Source organism: Bison bison, unplaced genomic scaffold (assembly GCF_000754665.1).
Source record: "Bison bison bison isolate TAMUID 2011002044 unplaced genomic scaffold, Bison_UMD1.0 scf7180017864300, whole genome shotgun sequence".
NCBI lineage: Eukaryota > Metazoa > Chordata > Mammalia > Artiodactyla > Bovidae > Bison > Bison bison.
The window spans coordinates 3,480,459-3,486,274 of NW_011494872.1; the positions used below are offsets into that span (position 1 = coordinate 3,480,459).

Genomic DNA, 5,816 nt, shown 5'->3' on the forward strand with positions numbered 1-5,816 from the left:
AATTCTGCTTCCCAAATCTGTCTAGGTCCTCACAATTAACTGTAGCCACTTAGTCAATTTTACAGACCAAGACACGACAACATAATACCATTCTAAACATAGCTCATCTCACTACTGTATCCTCCAGAGGTCACTGGTTTGTATCAGAGAATCTCACGCTCAAGGTTTTCGGTAAAACGTTGCTATTTAATCCTCAGCCTATTGAAAACATTTACCCGTATAATTTCCTATTTGTTTCCCCTTCCATCTACCCTTCCTCCTACTTAATAAGTAAAATATTGGGCTGGCCCAAAAGTTTGGTCAGTTAGTGAATATGTTTTTCAATAAAGTTCTTCATGAAAATTAAAAATAGTCCTTTTATTTGTACTTAAAACCTAACAAATTTTTAGTCAACCCAATACACGTCATTGAAGGCTTATGCTTACTAACAAGTGTGGTGTGTGTGTGTGTCCAGACATACTGGAGAGGAAAGTGTGAACAGATGTAATTTATATAATAAACTAGAATAACATTTTATGTGACCATACCTAAAACTTCTGACCCCCACTAGTCTTATAAGATTTCCAAATAAATATTTATGATAAAGATTACCCCCCAAAAATTAATTGCTTTAAGTTATTTCTCTAAATTACTACCTCAAAAATAAATTCACTGTTAGAAATTAAAAAAAAAAAAAATTAAGTTAAACATTGTCATTGTCTCTATCCTCAATGTGTTCAGTATTTGAAGGCATTCCTTCGGGTAAATTTTATCAAAGTCACATCAGAGTCAAATTAACAATCTACCACTGCATTTCTTCAAAAGTTTTTCTTACCCCAGGTCCTAAAAAACCAATTAATTAATCTTATTTCAATTAGTATATAAAGCAGTTTCCACCATTAGTAAATAAAACAGAGCATTTTCACCTAGAGGGTTCCTTCCAAATCAGAGCAGACTTCTGGAACACCAGAAAATAACTAAAGTCAAGTGGATGGGGCCATGTCAGCAATACACCCTCCTTCCCAACTGGTTTGTCTGCCAGTGCACAATGTAGGGAACTCCTTAGGCATTTCTTCAGGCAGTTAGTTCATCAAGAACTAACTTGGTTCTGCTTTGCAACCCATGACCCTCATTCCCTGATTCACCCTGCTGTGAATTTGGCTCAGTTTTCACTGAGAGCAAAGAGCTGCAGCCAGGGCCATCTGGTCACCTCACAGAGACAAGGGCTCTATGGAGAGCAGCCATTTTTCCGGCTTGACCTGGATAAAGTGAGACTGCCCACCACGAAGCACAGTCTGGTGCTGGGGGCAGTCAAGCATAGGTACCGTGGGGACTGCACCCTCTCACTGTAGGTTTAGAAAAGACCCTGGGAAGGCACCTGCAGAGCTGTGGAGGGCAGGCTTATCTGACAGAGCTGTGTGGAGACCTGCAGTGTGCGTAGCTCCCTCCCTAGGATACTAAGACGCTGAAGTGAGGCTCCTCTAGCTTCCTGACCTTGAATCTGAAAACCAACAGGAAAGATGATCCCAACAGAAACATCACGTTCAATCATGCTCTACAGACTTTTGGGTTATGGCACAGTGAAAGGAACACTAAATTCTGGAACTGAGACCCAAGTCTATGATGGAGTGAACCAACCAACCAGTCATTCCAGCCTCAAGATCCAGTGACTTCATCTTTAAATTGAGGAAACTGAATTTGTCCTCTGCTAATGTTTCTTAATAATCTGATACCCTAGCGTTCTAGAAATCTCCTTTTTTCCTCTCACAAAAATGGCCCCCACTACCTTCCAGACAGGAGTCCTCACTGTAAAGAGGTGGTGGGAAGGAATTGATAATCCTCAGGTTACTCCTCCAGAATCTGCCGAGTGGATGCTCACAGCTCAAGGGTCTAGACTCTGGGGACACAACAGACTGCAGGGCAGAGCCAAGCCAGACAACGAAACAACACGCTGAGAATGGACCGAGCTGGGAATAAACAAAGAACAGCTACTGCTACTACTACTATTTAAAGTTTGCTTTTTACCAAAGTAGCGGATTACTCACCATCGGGCTTAAATGGAATTTTATTCTTATAAAAACGAAGATTGCTCAAGTCATTTTGATATCGGATATCTTTGAAGTTCTGCTAAAGGAAAAAATAAATCAATCTCCAGCACATGGACATATAAGGAAGGCACAAGGACCTTCCTTGTACATTTGCTCATTGGCACCATAAAATAACAGAAACAGAAGGGAAATATTTTACAGTTTAGAAAAAAATCATTCTATAGTCTTACTGGGTACTGGTGTCGGTATTTGTACAAATCCCTCGCAGCATAAAAACTTCTCTTTGGCTTGGCAGGTGCTTCAGTGGAATCAGTCCCCTAAAATAAACGGGGAAATTCCATTTACATTTTGAAGCAAGACATTTTCGCCGAGGAATTTTCAGAACAAACTTGAAATAACAAGCACACATAAAGAAAGGCTGAACGGTGTCCAGCTATCCATTGAGTGAAGATATTTTAAATGTCCTTTTAATAATGCTTACTAGCAACATTTGTTGGCTCTCTCATTTGCTGACTTGAAGCCAGTAACATTTGTTCTGAGGTGTTTTACTAAATAAAAAACTTTATTATTTACCAAAAGCCCATAGAGGCCAAATATTATGGATCAGTATCTATTAGAAACAGAACTTACAATGAATTAAAGACCAGAGGTTAGACAAGTGATTTTACGACAAAACTTATTTTTAAATATTTTACATAACATGAAAAGTGTTAAGATAATAAGTCAATCCTACAAAGAAGATTGTCATCAATCTTGCAATGTTTAGCTGTACTTGGAAGTCAAGTAATATTTGTGAAGGGAAAGGGGGCTTTTAAAACAAACTAAATAGCTTTCTAAACTCCATCCTTTACAGTATACAACAGGCACACAAAGGCATGAATAACCTTTGTGTTAATTCAGTGATAATACAACGTGATATAAGGTGTGTGTGTGTGTGTGTGTGTTAGTCACTCAGTCGTGTCCGACTCTTTGCTATCCCTCAGACTGTAGCCTGTTTGACTCCTCTGTCCATGGAATTTTCCAGGCAAGAATACTGGGGTGGGTAGCCATTCTCTTTTCGAAGGTAGCAGATTTCAAACATACACACACAAAGTAGTGTAATTCTCAGTTGGAATGAACTTCACATTGTAGTAACCTGTACGTGGTAGTTTACTTACACTTTTAAAATTCTAAACAAAATCCCCAACCCCACGGCAATTTTTAAAGGATAAGATAGAAGTCAGTATAATCAGTTCTCATGCTCTTAACTCCACGTGCTATCATAGTGTACAAGAACGTGCTTTGGGTCCAGAGTCACGCAGAAGGGCAAAGAGACTGCTGAGGAAGACGAAACAGATGACAAAGCTGAAGTCTGAATATTCATTAAGAGGTTCACCCACCTTTCCTCATCGGCCCCCGCCCCTGTTGGTGCTGACAGACCGGCATCCACCAAGCAGTTTCTGAAGCGGCATGATTCTATTACTACAAGCACAGAGTGACTTACTTTAACTCCAAACTAGCTGATGTTTAACAATAGCTGCTCCTTACATAAGCAAGGAAAAGCTTATATTCTGGTCCTCACCACACATTTCAAAATAGCTCTGCCTAGCAGGTTTCTGGATCTCTTTAGCCTATGCTACAACCCCATGACTCATCATCCCAGAAGCATAAGGAAAGCACTTTTCCACTTACCAGGCACATATATTATTTCATTTGATTCTTATAACCCACCTGGAAGGCCATCAGGAGTGCTTCCATCTTAGAAACAAGGGAACCCAGGCTTGGAATAAAGTTCAATAACTATCGCCCAGAGCCCAGCAATAGGGCCAGACGGAAAACTCCAGGCTGGAGGCTCCAAGTCTGACTAATTGGGTCTGAATCAATTTCAGCTCCACCCAATGCGAAGGACTGTCATAGAAACCATGATAGAATATCAACAGTTCAAAACTAGGAGTCAGGACACTCGGGCTGAGTCTTTAACTCAGCTGCTGACGTGTGAGGATGTTAACTGCATCTTCATTTGATCATCAGCGAAATGAGAATGACTCACGCCCTACCTATATTTCCCAGGGTTATGCTGAGAACGCCTGCCTCCTCCAGGCTCTAAATGCGCCGGCCTGCCAGCATCATCCACGTTCCCTCCCCTTCCTGCTCCTCCAGGCTCTCCTCCCCACTCCCTTTCACCTGCTCAGCCACAGATTTTGTTCCTTAATATTTTATCACTAATTCCCGTGTCCCCAAAATTTCCCTGTTTTCTGGGTCATTGCCTTCAGCAAACATGCTGTAGCATCTCTAATCTTAAACATGTATCAACTAGGACTGACCCAAACTCCCCTCAAGACAGATCCATAGCTTTGCTCTGGTTTATAGCAAAACATCCCCAGAGAGTTGCCCATAGTCCCTGCCTGTCTCCCCTTCTCTCACAACCCTCCCCAATCAGGCTATCATCCTCTGCACGCCATCAAAATGGCTTTTATGAACATCACCGAACACATTCCCATCTCACTGAGCAGCTTTCCCAGTGCTCCACCCAGGTGACTTCCCAGCAGCACTGGGCCAACTGACATCTCTCCTTCTGAAACACTGTCACACGCCACACCTGCCCCGGTTTGCTTCTGCTCCATCTCACTGGTCCCCCCTGGGCAGCCTCATCTTTGACTTCTCTCCCTCACATGGTCTCCATGGAGCAGTGCCCAGAGCCCGTTCACATTTCTCATGCTCCTTGATGACCCCAGATCTTCCCATGAATTTAAATACCTCCATTCTTACATGCTGACGATTCCAGTCCTGGACTGAGGCTTCACTCATAATGAACTACTCATCAACTCCCCTTGGATATTTTATAGGATACTAAACTCAAGGGCATTCTTGATTTAACCTCTGATGCTGCTTGCTACCTTAGACTTCCCCATCTTGGTTAATGGCACCGTCATTTGTCAAATACTCACTTGCACTAGGAATACAGCAACAGAGCTGGTGAAAAGCAGTTTTTCTACTTTTTAGCAGTCTAAAAAGTAGACTGGGTTAGACTTTAAAGGTAGCTCCATTAGTTCTTGCAAATGACCATGGGGAGTAGGGAGCAGGTAAGGTGGACATTCAAAAGCAGCATTAAAGAGTAGACATTACATGGTGATCCTGACAAGAAAAATCAGTCGTTAAAGGGGAAAAGAAAACATTGAAGCCATCTACCATTTGCTGGGGTTGTGATTAACTGATTGAAACATGAATTATAAAACTGTTTCATATAGATGGACCAGGTTAGCTGGACAGAATCTGAGATGTTTTTTTGTTTTGTTTTGTTTTTTTGACATCCCAAACTTCTTCATTGAGATACAGATCAGATCAGATCAGATCAGTCTCTCAGTCGTGTCCAACTCTTTTCGACCCCATGAATCACAGCACGCCAGGCCTCCCTGTCCATCACCAACTCCCGGAGTTCACTGAGACTCAAGTCCATCGAGTCAGTGATGCCATCCTGCCATCTCATCCTCTGGCGTCCCCTTCTCCTCCTGCCCCCAATCCCTCCCACCATCAGTCTTTTCCAATGAGTCAACTCTTCACATGAGGTGGCCAAAGTTCTGGAGTTTCAGCTTTAGCATCATTCCTCCCAAAGAAATCCCAGGGCTCATCTCCTTCAGAATGGACTGGTTGGATCTCCTTGCAGTCCAAGGGACTCTCAAGAGTCTTCTCCAACACCACTTCAAAAGCATCAATTCTTCGGCATTCAGCCTTCTTCACAGTCCAACTCTCACATCCATACATGACCAGTGGAAAAACCATAGCCTTGACTAGACGGACCTTTGTTGGAAA

General features: G+C 42.3%; 1 protein-coding gene across 1 annotated transcript in view; it reads right to left on the reverse strand.

Annotated features, from left to right (window-relative positions):
* The window catches only part of OGFRL1 (opioid growth factor receptor-like 1), a 20,555-nt gene that overhangs the window by 13,979 nt on the left and 760 nt on the right, over positions 1–5,816 (reverse strand). Inside the window, exons 2-3 of the mRNA XM_010851273.1 lie at positions 2,258–2,344; positions 2,025–2,106 (exon numbers count right to left, since the gene is read on the reverse strand). The gene's annotated coding sequence lies outside the window, so the exon portion shown is untranslated. The remainder of the gene's footprint in view (positions 1–2,024; positions 2,107–2,257; positions 2,345–5,816) is intronic.